The 18,025-nt window shown below is 46.0% G+C and overlaps 1 protein-coding gene across 1 annotated transcript in view; it reads left to right on the top strand.

Moving 5' to 3' along the window:
- myocd (myocardin) overlaps positions 1 to 18,025 on the top strand; it is a 131,819-nt gene that overhangs the window by 45,361 nt on the left and 68,433 nt on the right. The window contains exon 2 of the mRNA XM_004918412.4: positions 979 to 1,173. The gene's annotated coding sequence lies outside the window, so the exon portion shown is untranslated. The remainder of the gene's footprint in view (positions 1 to 978; positions 1,174 to 18,025) is intronic.

The raw sequence follows: 18,025 nt of genomic DNA, 5'->3' as shown, positions 1-18,025 counted from the left end.
CCCCACAAACAGCAACAGGAACTTCTCATAAAGTGACAATACCCAAATGCGGATTTACAAAAATTTGGCAAAAATTTCAGAAAAATGTTTTCCCATCAGTACAATTTTTGCCTGTGAATAAATGGCTGAAAAAATCTATTGTGTGGCTGTAGAACCCCCATGTGTAGGGCGGGCGAGGCCTTAACTTCCAGTTTTAACCAATCGTTTCCCTACAAGGCTGCGCTACTGGTTTCCCTTGCACTTTCACTTTAACATCAAACTCCATTGTTCTCCAAGCTGGTTGGCTCCAAGCTGGTTGCTATCCATATGACCATGCTTCAGTTCTGACAATGGAGGCCTCCCATAGGTGCTGAATAAGGTTGCCACCGGGCCGGTATTTCACTGGCCTAGCCAATAATATACCAATCAGGGCTGGTATTACAAATTTACCGGCAATGTAGTCGTAATACCTTGTGCTCCGCCCCCAGTCCGCCTCCTATCCACTCTCCCTATTCTCTCTCTTTCTAACCTGCCCTCAAACTATTTACCCTTAAATGTGGCCCACTGACTTCAGGTCCTGCCCCTTTAACATCATTGCTCCGCCCCTGGCCAATCCCAGCGCTGCAGTCACAGAAGCACAGACAGGCTTCAGTTCCCTATCAGGTCAGCCTGGCTGCTGATTGGTTCCTATCCTACAGTGCCTCCACCACCCCTGCACAGCCTGGGAAGGGAGGCAGCCGGAACACTACAATTTAAAGCCCATTCCTTTTATATTTAGACATAAAAAACTCATTGGCAAAATATTGTTTTTCACACACTATGTCCCCTTTAATCAGCCCCCCTCCAGCCAGTACTACATATCCCACAATGCTTAGCATGGCCTAGGATTGAGAGGGGCAGAAGAGCCGTGTGACAGACCCCATGAGAAGGACACGACTATTTTGTCTTTTCTTTGTTTACATTCCTTCCATTCATTCTGTTCTCTCCTCGTGTTTTCAGGTTCCGCCCTCGCTATGTGCCCCCACCGTACACCCTGCTGAATTACAGCCCCCCCGGCACGTGGGCCTTTGTCACCGGGACAGACAGGAATAGAAGGAATGAGTTGGGAGAGGGCAGCTGCGTGTGACCTTGGGACGCCACTTGGCACCTCATTCCTGGGGGGCTCAGAATGCGACTGTCACGCTGCAATGTGAGGTATGAGGGCGAGAAATCTCATGCACGTGGGGGGGGGAGCTTACTAATAGGGGGGCTTAATGACTAACATAACATCTCATGTCAGAAATGAGGCCCAGTCATAATAGGTCTCAAGGGTCCGCCAAAAAAAGCAGCCCTCCTGTCACCTGACTGCGGGGGTTACAGGTCAGCAACAGCTGGAAGGTCTCGTGTCAGACTTACTTACGTTACTGACACTGGGTATGTAATGCACAGGTTCTACTGGGCCTTTAGATCCATTCCCTGAAGCTTTGGCTTCTGTGGTACAGATCAAATGTGAGCAAGCACTCTGGTCTTCCACTGGGGGGTTCTGTATTATAAGGGATAATGTACCCCCTACTGTAAATGATATGGATATTAGCAGTCACTGAGGGGTTCTGTGCCCATATAAAGGCACAAGGCTGCAGGCTGAGTTATACAGGGAACTCTGAGTATCACTCATGTATTATAAGGGATAATGTACCCCCTACTGTAAATGATAAGGATATTAGCAGTCACTGAGGGGTTCTGTGCCCCCCATATAAAGGCACAAGGCTGCAGGCTGAGTTATACAGGGAACTCTGAGTATCACTCATGTATTATAAGGGATAATGTACCCCCTACTGTAAATGATAAGGATATTAGCAGTCACTGAGGGGTTCTGTGCCCCCCATATAAAGGCACAAGGCTGCAGGCTGAGTTATACAGGGAACTCTGAGTATCACTCATGTATTATAAGGGATAATGTACCCCCTACTGTAAATGATAAGGATATTAGCAGTCACTGATATAAACAGGTATGGGACCTGTTAACCATTTAACTATTAAATAAACCCAATAGGGCTGTTCTGCCCCCAATAAGGGGTAATTATATCTTAGTTGGGATCAAATACAGGTACTGTTTTATTATTACAGAGAAAAGGGAATCATTTAACCATTAAATAAACCCAATAGGGCTGTTCTGCCCCAATAAGGGGTAATTATATCTTAGTTGGGATCAAGTACAGGTACTGTTTTATTATTACAGAGAAAAGGGAATCATTTAACCATTAAATAAACCCAATAGGGCTGTTCTGCCCCCAATAAGGGGTAATTATATCTTAGTTGGGATCAAATACAGGTACTGTTTTATTATTACAGAGAAAAGGGAATCATTTAACCATTAAATAAACCCAATAGGGCTGTTCTGCCCCCAATAAGGGGTAATTATATCTTAGTTGGGATCAAGTACAGGTACTGTTTTATTATTACAGAGAAAAGGGAATCATTTAACCATGAAATAAACCCAATAGGACTGTTCTGCCCCCAATAAGGGGTAATTATATCTTAGTTGGGATCAAGTACAGGTACTGTTTTATTATTACAGAGAAAAAGGAATCATTTTTAAAAATTAGAATTATTTCCTTATAATGGACTCTATGGGAGATGGCCTTTCCGTAATTCGGAACTTTCTGTATAATGGGTTTCCGGATAAGGGATCCCATACTTGTACTATAAAGCTGACACTGAGTGTTGGATCCTTCAGTGAAAGGGTTAAGGGGGCTGTGTATTTCAGGGAAGGTGGCAGTTGAACTGTACTTAATAGATCTCTAGTGCCCCTTTATCTGGGAGCGGAGCAGACGCAGAGCAGCACATACAGAGCAGAGCAGTGAGTCTCACCCCCACCCTGGATATCTGGTCTGTGTCTGCTGAATGGCTATTTAAAAAACGGACGACTAAATAAACCTTCCCCCCCCCCCCTTGGTTACCTTTATACGTTAGCGATTTATTCCAGCCCAACGCTTTGCCAGCCTGGCCTTCTCCTGATTGGTCATTAATTGTTGGGCCGCAGGATGTGGCATCTTTAGAAGCAGCAGCAGGTACGATTCATCAGACTCGGCTGCTTTAAACAAAAGTGACGTGTTTTCATTTTCCAAAATAATTTAGGGCCCTTGCCGGTGTTAGTGGGAGGTCAGCCAAGTGTAGGTATGAAATGCCACCCATTCTGGCGGGATTACGGGCGGCCCAGGGATTTCTTTTTATTCTTTACAAACAAGTATTAAAGCTGAGGGAGGTAGGAAGTGCGACAGGGACCTGGAGAATTCAAGGTAAAATGGCCCATTGTCCCCTGGTACCTCATTGGTCACTTGGCTACTTGATATGTCTCCATAGGTCATTAATGTCCCAACCACTGGGGTCGTCTTGACCTCACAAAATTCCACTTATGTGGTCATTTGGCCCCCTATCTACTGCTACTAACCCCTATTTCTGTAGGGAAATGAGAGCAGGGCAGGCAGTAACCCTTCCAACACTTTCCCCTGTCTCTGCCCCTATATATTAGGTACCTATCTACTGCTACTAACCCCTATTTCTGTAGGGAAATGAGAGCAGGGCAGGCAGTAACCCTTCCAACACTTTCCCCTGTCTCTGCCCCTATATATTAGGTACCTACCTAGTGCTACCAACCCCTATTTCTGTAGGGAAATGAGAGCAGGGCAGGCAGTAACCCTTCCAACACTTTCCCCTGTCTCTGCCCCTATATATTAGGTACCTACCTAGTGCTACCAACCCCTATTTCTGTAGGGAAATGAGAGCAGGGCAGGCAGTAACCCTTCCAACACTTTCCCCTGTCTCTGCCCCTATATATTAGGTACCTACCTAGTGCTACCAACCCCTATTTCTGTAGGGAAATGAGAGCAGGGCAGGCAGTAACCCTTCCAACACTTTCCCCTGTCTCTGCCCCTATATATTAGGTACCTACCTAGTGCTACCAACCCCTATTTCTGTAGGGAAATGAGAGCAGGGCAGGCAGTAACCCTTCCAACACTTTCCCCTTACAAGGAGGTAAGTCCCCTAATGCAGAGAACATGATATTGAGAGAATAAAATGAAGCAGAACTGCTGTAATACACAAGTTTTATAGCTGATATAGAGAGAAGTGTCATTTCAAGAACACGTCGCAAACAGCACTGCCAAGACATTGGACAGAGAGCAGTGACTAATGACATTATCAGACAGTGGACTCACAGCCGATACTTAATGAAACATAAACAAGAAGAGAAAAGCAAAATGATGTTATCTCCCCAACGCTATAAAGTGCCAGATGTTAGGAGATGCAAAAAATATTTACAGAACTATGAAGAGTGAAATGTTCCAATTCATTGTGTACTTGTATTTATACATATGGGTAGGGGGTGCCATAGTGTTTCCCTTAGACAGTACAGTATGGGGGTACAGCTTATTGTATGCCCAGAACATTCCTTCTCTGTATATCTGTATTTATACAGATGGGTAGGAGGTGCCATAGTGTTTCCCTTAGACAGTACAGTATGGGGGTACAGCTTATTGTGTGCCCAGAACATTCCTTCTCTGTATATTTGTATTTATACATATGGGTAGGGGGTGCCATAGTGTTTCCCTTAGACAGTACAGTATGGGGGTACAGCTTATTGTGTGCCCAGAACATTCCTTCTCTGTATATTTGTATTTATACATATGGGTAGGAGGTGCCATACTGTTTCCCTTAGACAGTACAGTATGGGGGTACAGCTTATTGTGTGCCCAGAACATTCCTTCTCTGTATATTTGTATTTATACATATGGGTAGGAGGTGCCATAGTGTTTCCCTTAGACAGTACAGTATGTGTTATGCATGTTTTCATTGGTATTACATATTTATGGAGCTGCCATAGTGCACTCATATTTACAGTGTTTTATCTTGGAACCTAATGGCATATGGGAGATAAGAAGCAGTAGAACGCAGAGGTCCGAGAATTTTCCTAAAAGCTGCTACATTTAGTAAAGCATTGCAGTTTGGTGTAGAAAGACATAGTTTGCAATGTGCACTTTACAAAAAATATATGGTTTTCTGGGATCAACTTACTTTTTGTGGTTTTTATCACAGTCAGTGTGGCATTGGGTTTGCAGTAGCTGAGGTGACAGTTTTTATACTCTATTATAATTTTGGGGTCTCTACGTGCCGTACACTTTGGTACCCCCATGCAGTGGGCTTCACTTTGTTCAGTGACCCCCTGGTGTTTATACTAAGGATGTTAAACCTTGATTCCCAATGACCTGTAGGAGATCAGATTTTGTTAATTCCATATCAAGATGATTTTTGGAAATTTTATAAGAAAAAACATAGGAAAGGGGGGTTAGGCCCTGCCCACGTATCCATGCTCCGCGTAAAACAAACCCATTCTCTGTATAACAAGCCGCCGCTATTTCATTTCTCCTCAATTTGAAATTTAAACAAGGATCTGAAAATAGTAGCGTGGCGCTGATACAGTCGCACCTTGGAGCGGATTTGGGATCAGGAAAAACATCGTCATCGTGGAAAAATAAGACAAACAGAATCATTCTTGTCAAGATTCCCATGTATAAATAGCTCCGGAATGGAAATAATGGTTTTGCTTGGCATTCGGGGCTGGGGGCAAGCTGCCGTGCCAGTTTTAGCTGCTGTCAGGGGATAGCCGGTTATGTATGCTTATGTCATTAGTGGCAGGGATGCAACAGCGCCACCCTGCTGGCCAAAGCTTGGTTGAAGCAGCGAGGTGCAAAGGGTTCGCTAATGGGTGTTGTTGCACAAAATTTGTCACAAAGCGCCATTTTGGTCCCATTGGAACCGGTTTTCCCTTAGCGATACATTTTCCCCATGTACCTGCAAGTACATTGTCTCTTTGTAATACCGGTGCCGGCCCTAAAATACTGCCCAGGGGGCAACTCTAGTCCCATTGCATAGTTTCACACTTCCTGTCCATCACGTCCCTGTCCCCAATTATCACTGTCCCTTCCGACGTACCGCCCCTTCCTTTCCCTTTCCACCCAGTTTTTTTCCAGCTCTTCCTATTTCCCATTCATCATGGCCTACACCCCACCTATTCCTGTCCATTTCTAACTTCCTGTCCATTGCATCCCATTTATCTCCATATAAGTACCACCCCTTTCTCTCCCTTTCCACCCTCTCTATCCCCAGCTCCTCCTACTCCTCCATTCATCTCAGTCTAAATACCTCCCCTTCCTCTTCCTTTACACCCACTCCATTCCCAGCTCCTCCTACTCCTCCATTCATCTCAGTCTAAATACCTCCCCTTCCTCTTCCTTTACACCCACTCCATTCCCAGCTCCTCCTACTCCTCCATTCATCTCAGTCTAAATACCTCCCATTCCTCTTCCTTTACACCCACTCCATTCCCAGCTCCTCCTACTCCCCATTCATCTCAGTCTAAATACCTCCCATTCCTCTTCCTTTACACCCACTCCATTCCCAGCTCCTCCTACTCCTCCATTCATCTCTGTCTAAATACCTCCCCTTCCTCTTCCTTTACACCCACTCAGGCCCGGATTTGTGGCGAGGCCACAAAGGCCCGGGCCTAGGGCGGCAAACATTTAGGGGCGGCATGCCGCCCCGCCGCACCGAAGTTCTGCTCCCATACGGAGCAGCGGGGACCTCTCCCCGCTGCTCCGTATGTGTTCATATCGGCGCCCGCAAAAATGCGCATGCGTGCGCTGGGGGGGGTGAGTTGCGCATGCGTGCTCTGGGCGAGTTGCGCATGCGCGGGGGGCGGCTGCGTTGGGTGGCCTCCGGGCGCTCGGATTTTAAATCCGGCGCTGCACCCACTCCATTCCCAGCTCCTCCTACTCCTCCATTCATCTCAGTCTAAATACCTCCGCTTCCTCTTCCTTTACACCCATTCCATTCCCAGCTCCTCCTACTCCTCCATTCATCTCAGTCTAAATACCTCCGCTTCCTCTTCCTTTACACCCACTCCATTCCCAGCTCCTCCTACTCCTCCATTCATCTCAGTCTAAATACCTCCGCTTCCTCTTCCTTTACGCCCACTCCATCCTCAGCTCCTCCTACTCCCCATTCATCTCAGTCTAAATACCTCCCATTCCTCTTCCTTTACGCCCATTCCATTCCCAGCTCCTCCTACTCCTCCATTCATCTCAGTCTAAATACCTCTCATTCCTCTTCCTTTACACCCACACCATTCCCAGCTCCTCCTACTCCTCCATCTCAGTCTAAATACCTCCGCTTCCTCTTCCTTTACACCCACTCCATTCCCAGCTCCTCCTACTCCCCATTCATCTCAGTCTAAATACCTCCCCTTCCTTTTCCTTTACGCCCATTCCATTCCCAGCTCCTTCTACTCCTCCATTCATTTCAGTCTAAATACCTCCCCTTCCTTTTCCTTTACACCCACTCCATTCCCAGCTCCTCCTACTCCCCATTCATCTCAGTCTAAATACCTCCCCTTCCTTTTCCTTTACACCCATTCCATTCCCAGCTCCTTCTACTCCTCCATTCATTTCAGTCTAAATACCTCCCCTTCCTTTTCCTTTACACCCATTCCATTCCCAGCTCCTCCTACTCCATTCATCATGGCCCCCATCCAACCCTTTCCCTACATCCCTTTTCTTGTGTTCTCTTCCTGCACACTCTTACCACCTCCTCCTCCATTTTTTTCCTACCCCCACCCTTTAGTGCCCGCTGTAAGTGCCCCTGGGGCCCAGAATGATTAAAAGTGTAATTCCCTACAAAATATATTATTAGATGTTGCCGACATATTATGAGACAATGGGGCCTCGTTTTTTTGTGGTTTTACATTTCCGCTGTGCAGTTGTCAGGCTTGTACATTTACAATTTTACACTTTTACTTTATTTTTATATTTTTTTAAATTTTTTTTGCGCTAGAACCAGGCAGTATTTTGAATGGCAGAACTGGGATATGTATAGTGGAGCCAGAATAGATAGACAAGCAATTAAGAATACTAAAAGTGAAGCCTTACAGGCCATGTGCTTGGTTGCCAGGGTCAGTGACCCCCAACAAACAGACATCATGTTCAGTTACAGGCCAGAATAGGAAGGCTAATAAACGTAAAAACCACAAATAAAAAACAAATCCAACTAAAAAGTTTTAATAGGTCTATAATAGTGTTGTGTGAGCCTCCTGCTCATTGCCCCCCCCCCCCCTCCATAACCCCAACTTGCCATCTTCTGGCTGTCATTAATATATTTGCGCCTGCCCCTTCCCCTCCAGTGATGTCGGCAATGTGGTGGGTATATAAGTTGGCAGGGGTACAGGTTGGGTCTGGGTTAGGGTTTGGGTGTGAACTGACTACTTTAAACTTATGAAAAGTTTATTTAAAGGTTAACATCCCCTTTAAACATCTGCAGACATAGTATGGCAGGATTCTATTACATTTTAACGAGCATTGTGCCCCAAAATGGCTCCCTGCCTGCTTGCCCCCACCCTTTTGTTTTAACACCCCCTTCCCCATTTGGTCAGTCCCTGCTGCTTTCTAATTGAGCCCCCTGCCCTGTTGTGCCAAAGCTACTGCCTGTGCTGCTTATTCCTATTCTGTACCTGGAGGGAAACCTTTCTACGTACACCTCTCACATCCTGATCAGAAAACGCTTGTCTTCCATAAAGAACCCAAAAGGAAATAATGAGTGCAGCACATTATTCCTTCCCCCCAATCTCTTCATCCCCCTGGGGGGCAATAGTGCATAGTTAATAGGAATGAGCAGCCATGGCTTTGAACGTTCAACTGGGAACAGGTTTGATTTTTAAAGTGAAAGCAGATTTCTGCCTGTTGATGTTATCTCGCCGGCAGGGAAGGGGTTAGTGGTTCCCAGTCCCACCATAACAAGTACCAGGGGGCTGAGCCTTTGCAGCAGAGGTGGGACCTGCCCACTGTGGGGAGCGTAATTGGTCTAATTCAGAGATTCCCAGACGAAGGGTCAAGACTTTTGTGGGAAAAAGCTTGAGATTTCCGTACAGCAGTCATTTCTGTCAGGGTGATAAAAATAAGGGAGAACGATAGTGTGTGCGGGAACAAGGGGGGGCATTTTAGTGTTTTTGTTTTTCTTTTTTGTGGAGGTTTGATTCATGGTTATCCTTAAAGGAGACTTTCGCAACACAAGCACCGGAAAGTCACCTTAAAATTCTATATATATATATATAATATACACATTCCCTTCGTGAGGTTAGGGTTTACTGTAATTTACTGTATCTGTTTAAAATTGAAGTTGTGTTCCATATGTTTGTGGGGATGATGGGAGTTGTAGTTTCTTCCCATGACCAGTATCAATTCGGGGGCGGGGGGGTGAGTACAAGGCTGGGGAGCGCCACCATTTCTTTTTATCCCCCAGGTAGCAAAGGGTCTTTTAGGAAGGCAGCAACATATACAATTAAGCTAAAATCGGTGCAAATTAGTAATGGGGGGTAACGTTTACCCCCTCCCAACTAGGGTCGCCACTTTTTAGCTTCTGAAACTCCAGGCAGGGGTGTGTATGGTGATGTCATGGGGGTGGAGCTGTGATATCGGGGGGGGGGTGATGTAATAGGGGCGGAGCTGTGATATCAGAGGATGTGTGGTGATGTCATGGGGCAGAGCTGTGATATCAGGGGATGTGTGGTGATGTCATGGGGGGGTGATATCAGGGGGTGTGACATGCCAATCGTCGTGTCAATCAAGAATTGTACTGTTTGGATTCCCTAATTTGGAAAACCAGTCAGGAAGTTTTGGTTCAGACAGCCCTTCCGAAAATTGGACCATCCTGGTCAAAACAGGTGGCAACTCTACTGCCAACCCAAAACCAACCCAAGAAGATGGAGGAATTGGGGGGAGTTGCCATTATAGGCAGGGTGGGGCCCGGGACAAAGTTCAGCCCGACACCCATCCGAACCCACTGGAAGTACAATGTACTGGCCCAAATGAACCCAACCCACAGGTCTCACAGGCTTCAGGCCTCTGCAACACGAGCTTATTGAGGCCATTTATTAAATGTACTTGCGTCCAAACACACTCCTGGAATATATATATCAGTAAGTGTTGCCCTTTTACATCTTTTCCCTTGAGCCACCATTTTGTGTGCTCCCTCAGAGATCAGCTGACAGGAAGTAATGCAGCTCTAACTGTAACAGGAAGTAGTGTGGGAACAAAAAAAACAAAACTGTGACCATTTATTAATTAAGTGGCATCATGGGGTCACCTGCATAGGCCCTGTGATAATAAACATAACATATATACTTATATATACCCCACGAGTCCTTGGCAGCTATTAACCCCCGGGGGAGGGGCATTTGCAGAGCGTCTCCCTGTTCCCGTGGTCCCGTCACACTTTAAGGGCAGTTGTTAGAGATAAATGTCTGTCTGTGCAATCTCTGCCTTCTGGGTGAAAAATGGCATTTGGGCACAATAGGAACATGGGAACCGCTGTCCGCCACTATAACCCCCCCTCACACCCGCCAGCAGCTCAGTTATAAATTGTAAGTTAATGTCTTTTGTCCATTCCTCCGACCCATCCCCAGGCACCTATCAAACTGATAGTAAAAAGGCAGTTTTCACACGCAGAAATGTACTTAAATCTGTCAGGAAAGCGCAGCAAATGGAAGGAGTAATCTCTTATCTACACAAGTGGCGGCTCTGATAGGGGAGGTGTGTGACTGGCGCTTATCTTGTCCAATGTCACAGCAGGATCAGTCAATTAGGCTACTGGCATGGAATTCTACTCCCAGGTCTCCTTCCCCTTTATTTCCCCAACAACAAGAACACAGTGCTGTCATATACTGTCTGCTATAGACCCCCACCCAGGGCACAAATAAGCACCCCAAATCCCCCCCTAATTGGCCTTCAGGCTGGGCCCCCTTAGCCCATAACAAGGTTACAGATATATAGAAACATTGGGGTAACAGTCACCCCGCTATAGTTCCAGGGGTACCCAGGGCACAAATAAGCACTCACCCCAAATCCCCCCCCAACTGGCCTTCAGGCTGGGCCCCCTTAGCCCATAACAAGGTTACAGATATATAGAAACATTGGGGTAACAGTCACCCCGCTATAGTTCCAGGGGTACCCAGGGCACAAATAAGCACTCACCCCAAATCCCCCCCCTAACTGGCCTTCAGGCTGGGCCCCCTTAGCCCATAACAAGGTTACAGATATATAGAAACATTGGGGTAACAGTCACCCTGCTATAGTTCCAGGGGTACCCAGGGCACAAATAAGCACTCACCCCAAATCCCCCCCTAACTGGCCTTCAGGCTGGGCCCCCTTAGCCCATAACAAGGTTACAGATATATAGAAACATTGGGGTAACAGTCACCCTGCTATAGTTCCAGGGGTACCCAGGGCACAAATAAGCACTCACCCCAAATCCCCCCCTAACTGGCCTTCAGGCTGGGCCCCCTTAGCCCATAACAAGGTTACAGATATATAGAAACATTGGGGTAACAGTCACCCCGCTATAGTTCCAGGGGTACCCAGGGCACAAATAAGCACTCACCCCAAATCCCCCTCTAACTGACCTTCAGGCTGGGCCCCCTTAGCCCATAACAAGGTTACAGATATATAGAAACATTGGGGTAACAGTCACCCCGCTATAATTCCAGGGGTACCCAGGGCACAAATAAGCACTTACCCCAAATCCCCCCCCTAACTGGCCTTCAGGCTGGGCCCCCTTAGCCCATAACAAGGTTACAGATATATAGAAACATTGGGGTAACAGTCACCCCGCTATAGTTCCAGGGGTACCCAGGGCACAAATAAGCACTCACCCCAAATCCCCCCCTAACTGGCCTTCAGGCTGGGCCCCCTTAGCCCATAACAAGGTTACAGATATATAGAAACATTGGGGTAACAGTCACCCCGCTATAGTTCCAGGGGTACCCAGGGCACAAATAAGCACTCACCCCAAATCCCCCCCTAACTGGCCTTCAGGCTGGGCCCCCTTAGCCCATAACAAGGTTACAGATATATAGAAACATTGGGGTAACAGTCACCCTGCTATAGTTCCAGGGGTACCCAGGGCACAAATAAGCACTCACCCCAAATCCCCCCCTAACTGGCCTTCAGGCTGGGCCCCCTTAGCCCATAACAAGGTTACAGATATATAGAAACATTGGGGTAACAGTCACCCTGCTATAGTTCCAGGGGTACCCAGGGCACAAATAGGCACACATGTTGGGAGGTACAGATATGATGTATTTATATAGGGAGAAAGATTCCATAGAGCTGTGACGGGAGAAACCCAGCATTACATCATTAGAGCGCGGCTGAGAAGGAGAATTCTCGTGGGACCCTAACGCTCGGTTCCAGGGAGACATCTTCACCTCTACGCTTAAAAAGAAACTTGACTTTAAACTTGAACCCCCCCCCCCCCCCCAGCCATTCTGTGCCACAGTCATTTTTAGCAACACAGCGAGCTAAAACGAAACATGAGCCTCAAAATAGCTCCAAGGGAAAGGGGTCAGCGGGAACGGCCTGCGCTCTCTATGTATACGGGACTGGCGCAAGTTAAACATAAACAAAATAATTCCATGGAAAATTCTGGTTTGTCTGAAATTTTAGTGAAAAAAATTAAACTCCTAATTCCCCTAAGTTTGCTCATAGCCTGTACAGAGAGATACCATAAAACTATGGCACATAGGGATTCCCCTGTACTAAGCACAATTCAGCAGGAACAGCCCCTAAGTTTGCCCATAGCCTGTACAGAGATATACCATAAAACTATGGCACATAGGGATTCCCCTGTACTAAGCACAATTCAGCAGGAACAGCCCCCTAAGTTTGCTCATAGCCTGTACAGAGAGATACCATAAAACTATGGCACATAGGGATTCCCCTGTACTAAGCACAATTCACAGGAACAGCCCCCTAAGTTTGACTCCATAGCCTGTACAGAGAGATACCATTAAAAACTATGCACATAGGGATTCCCCTGTACTTTAAGCACAATTCAGCAGGAAACAGCCCCCTAAGTTTGCTCATAGCCTGTTACAGAGAGATACCATAAAACTATGGCACATAGGATTCCCCTGTACTAAGCACAATCAGCAGAGAACAGCCCCCTAAGTTTGCTCATAGCCTGTACAGAGAGATACCATAAAACTATGGCACATAGGGATTCCCCTGTACTAAGCACAATTCAGCAGGAACAGCCCCCTAAGTTTGCTCATAGCCTGTACAGAGAGATACCATAAAACTATGGCTGCATAGGGATTCCCTGGTGCTAAGCTCAATTCAGCAGGAACAGCCCCCCTAAAGGAAATACATGGGGCCTATGGGGATCACACTACAGATATTTGAGAGCAAACAGAAAAGCTAAGACCCCAGCTGGCGAGAGTTTATTGCCTTAGGACATAATGAGGTCACAGGATGATGACATCACCAGGGCTACTGAACTGAAACCACAAGTTACATAAAAGCGACGCTGGCCAATGACCTCACTTGGTTACATAAAAGTGCAGGTTTTGGGTTTCCGATGCATTTGATTATATGAGGTGGAAAATATTTCAGTCTGTCTGTGTCCAATGGCAGAAGAGTACGATGTACAGAGCCATGTGACGCACCCCTTACAGATTGTGCCTTGGCTGGAATTGAACCTAGGACCCAGCAGTGCTACCCAGGTGCTTCCTATAACAAGTGGTCCTAGGTTCAATTCCGGCCAGAACCCATTCTGACGGGGTCCCCTAGCCCACCTCAGGGCAGCACTAGGGCCAAAAGCCCCTGTCCCCCGTGTCTGTTCCTCCCACACCCCAAATACATACATTGGCCCCAGATCCAACTGGCCCCAAGGTGTATGTGAATGCGACGGGGCCCTTAGGGACCAGATTATTACACTTTCACACTGATTAAAAAGCTAATTTTGGCCGTTCTGCGCTCAGCAATCTGGGGGCAAATTGCCTCATTTACATTCTTTGCTGGGAGACACTTTTTATCTAAGGCTTCTGTGCTGGAAGCAGACAGGACTGGGCATTATCCTTAGGATGCTAAGTGGGGGGAGATAGGAGTAAATCCCACCTCGGTGGGGGGGGGGGTCCCATTGTACAATCACTGTCACATTAACTAATGACTAATGGGCCGGCAGTTTAGCCGGGGAATACCTATAATCCCACATGGAAACACAGGCTTTTATCCCAGGCTTATTGGGTTATGGGACCAACCAACTGAACCAATCACATTATGGAGAGATCCCTTATCCGTTAACCCCCACTTCCAAAGCATTCTGGATAAGAGATCCCATACCTATATATATAAATTCCCATGCACTTTACTAATGGTATATAGAACCCTGATATTGAGGGATATTACATGCTTGTAATGCCCCATTCACACCGCTATTTTGGGTTTTACCAACTGATGCAGGGGGGTGGGGATCCAAGGTGGGGCAGCAGAGCCTGCTAATGAGAGTGGGGGGGGTCTCTCCTGCACGGCTGGAGGAAACGAGTGTTTAGAAAACCATTTGTTTCCCACAGTCACTCGGCAGTAACTTTATTATTCATTATTCCTGTGGGAGAATCACAGAATCTGCAACTGATCAAAGACTCTGTGCGGCTTCCGATGCAGTTGGTGTCAGGGAAACTGCCGAGGGGAACATGGCAACTCCACCTGCCAATGGACAGACAAGTCCAAAAACAGTAATCCCCTATTCTAGGGGAAACAATGGTACAGTCCTACAGTGAAGTCTTCAGACTGGAGGCCATAAAATCCATTGGAGAGCCACATCCCACCAGTGGGCCTCCACTTAGGTAGCCCTGCCCTAGAGGAACCATGGAATCACAGTATTCATGGGCCCAATTCATCCATGTTGCCAGTTGCATGTACGGACATCTCTGTGAAGTCAAGGCTCGCTCAATTTGGAGAGCCACACCCCACCAGTAGGCCTCCAGTTGGGTAGCCCTGCCCTAGAGGAACCATGGAAGCACAGGCAGGTCCTGGCTCGCTTTGGTACCAGGATTTGTTAGTATTCATGGGCCCAATTCATCCATGTTGCCAGTTGCATGTACGGACATCTTTGTGAAGTCAAGGCTCACTCAATTTGCGTCCATTCTTGCACTCATATTTGTGAATGAGCCCCAGTGTGGTTCCCAGTGTAGGGAGCCTGGATCTTTGTTTACCACAACAGAAATTTCATAGATATGGGATAGAGGAGGATTTGACCAAAACTGACAGTTTTTACCTTTTTTTTAGGAGGTAGAATGAAATAAACAAATAGTGTTTTTTGTCTTCCTTTCCCAGGACCTCGCTCCTCCGCTTGCTTGGGGTGGGGGGTAACATATCCAGGTGGAACCCCTTAACCAATGTGCTTCTGGGCTGGAGATAACCTCCAAAACCTATCAAAGTCCAAAACCTATCAACAGTAATCCCCTATTATAGGGGAAATAATGGTACAGTCCTAGAGTGAAGTCAACCTTCAATCAAACTGGAGGCCGTTGGAGAGCCACATCCCACCCATGGGCCTCCAGTTGTGAAGTCAGTGCTCGCTCAATTTGCGTCCATTCTTGCACTGGTGTTTGTGAATAAGCCCTGTGTGGTTCAGCAAGCCTATAGTAGGGAGCCTGGAGCTTTGTTTACCACAACAGAAATTTCATAGATATTGGATAGAGGAGGTTTTGACCTTTTTTAATACGTATTTTACTCTCTGCAGTTTGCAGATGGGAGAGGAAAGTGGCGCCATGATGTTTCTGGGATGAAGCACACAGCAGGTAGAATGGAATAAACAAATAAAGGTTTTTTGTCTTCCTTTCCCAGGGCCTCGGTTCGCGTGGGGTGGGGGGGTAACATATCCAGGTGGGACCCATTAGCCAATGTGCTTTTGGGCTGGAGATAATCTCACTGTGTTATCAGCTTAATAACCGCACATGCTTATTTCTAACGCCCGAAAGTACGATCTTATCAGCGCCATTTGCAATGTCACGCAAACTGTGTCCGACGAAGCCCACATGGCAGGATAGGAGCCCCGCCTCCCCCAGCTATTTCCATTTCCAAATAAAAATATCCAATAGCCTGAAGCGAAATTCTGATGGTAAACAAGGGTCGAAAGGGGATTATTTTGCGCTTCCCCTCCCAAACATTTGTTTATAAATAGTTTCCCTTTCTTTTTCTGCACCAGATGCAAATTCCATTATTTCGACTCAATTAGTGCTGTTTGTATCAATTAGCTGTGTAAATAACGAGGCAGAAATCCAGCCGCCGTTGCCATCGGGAGGCTCTGGGAGCGTTTAATTGGAAGCAGAACGCAAAAATAATGGCCAAAAACAAAACAACCAATACAAAATGTTTTGAAACTGTATTGGTCTCGGATTGTCTCTCTAATGAACTTCAGGTTCAACGCCTATATATAATAAATAGCCCTGTTTGTATCATTAGGGAGAGTAAATACCTGGAATTTGTACAATGAAATTCCCAAATTATTTCCCTCCCTGCTAAGTAGGCTGATCTTGTATTTGACCCAATACTAGAGGGCAAATTGATTCAAATATAATTTGAGTTTTTGCCACAATTCCAGAAAATCATGACAAATTAGCGCAAATTTGAATATTCTGACACTCAAATTTTTCAAACTTGAATTTTTGAGATTTAACCGTCGCAAAAATGGGGAAAATTCATACTAAAAACAAATTTAAAAACTAAATTCTGGCAGCTTCTGTTTTCAGCTTTTACGTAGAATTTTTAAAAATGGATGAAATAATGTGAGATTTTTCATAATATATTAGGGATTAAGATAAAAACAAAATCACATATTTAAGAAAAAAAAGGGGGGGGGGAATTGCAAATATTTGCAAAATCAAATATTCTCAAACTCAAGTTTTCCAAACTTACATTTTTGAGACAATCGAAGAAAGTTAGAAAATACCAATATTTCCACCCCACCCCCCAAATTCTGTCAGCTTCTGTAGAAGTCAATGGAATATGCATTTTCGACATTCACTCTATAAGTTTTAAAAATCAAGAGAATAATGGGGGGGGGGTCCAAAATATCCTAGTGGTTGGGGCCATGATGAAGGGGGAGGCATGGGGCCCAATGTTTTTGTTAATCAAAACCAAAAGTTGGAAGTGTGTAGACGATCAGAAGGCAATGTTTGAGGCTGTTGAGCACCATTTTGTTTGCCCATTGTTTTCCACTTACATGGTTCAGCTGGCCATTTGCTAATGCCCAAGGGCCCATATAGCCTCCATCTTTCACAGCTTCCATTAAATACTCAAGAAGTTGGAGTTATTGTAATATATAAAATAATACAGGGAAAATAGTGCTGTTGCCCAAAGGTTTGTAGAACTCCACTGTCCATTGCATTAAGAAGATGGGGAGTGATTGGGCAGTCTAGAACCCCTAACATTTTCCTACATGCAGTCTACTGGCTTCCAGTTGGACCCTTTGTTCTAACATGTAGCAAATGGCCTTTCCTGATTACAGTTTATGGTTTGAGAATAGACAAAGAGTTGGGTTTCTAGACGGAGGCCAAGCTTTTATGTAGGTACAGACGCCCAGGAACCAAACTCTCTGCCTACTTTGCCATTGGTCATTGAGTCTTCTCTGGAATAAAACCACCCCTGGGTTGAACGTTTTATGCTCAAGGAGCCTTGTATCAGCGGTAAATTTGATAAAGGGGCTATGGTTCTAAGCGCCAATAGGAACCAATGAGCTGGAAGCATTTTTCTCATCTTATTGGCTGCTTCAGTCGGGCAAACTTAGTGCCTTTTATCACATATGGGGGTAAGTAGGTCTTGGGTTCCCACATTGCCGTCTGTTCTTAAGAAGAATCTATTTTGGGTTATGATGGCCCAATCGGAATTCCGGGACCGTTGCAACCCGCCCCCCACCCCGTGTCTTAGTAAATAAATAGCTTTTTATAGCACAAAAACATTTCATGAAGCCATTGTATTGAACGAAGCCTTCTCTAAGTAACAACAGACTTGGCTGCAGTCGAAAGGAGGAAGCGCTGGCGTTTTTTGCAGCCATATTTTAATAAAGTCCAGGAGGCCCTGAAACCGTTTAAAGGCTGAAACTGTAAAATCTTTGTCTCAAAAATGCCGTTTTCACCACAGATATCTCTGGGGCGGCTTTAGTTTGTCTTGTTTGTTAGTCC

Source organism: Xenopus tropicalis, chromosome 10 (assembly GCF_000004195.4).
Source record: "Xenopus tropicalis strain Nigerian chromosome 10, UCB_Xtro_10.0, whole genome shotgun sequence".
Taxonomy (NCBI): Eukaryota; Metazoa; Chordata; class Amphibia; order Anura; family Pipidae; genus Xenopus; species Xenopus tropicalis.
Note: the sequence above shows the minus strand (reverse complement) of the source record. Positions and strands in the feature narration are given on the sequence as shown.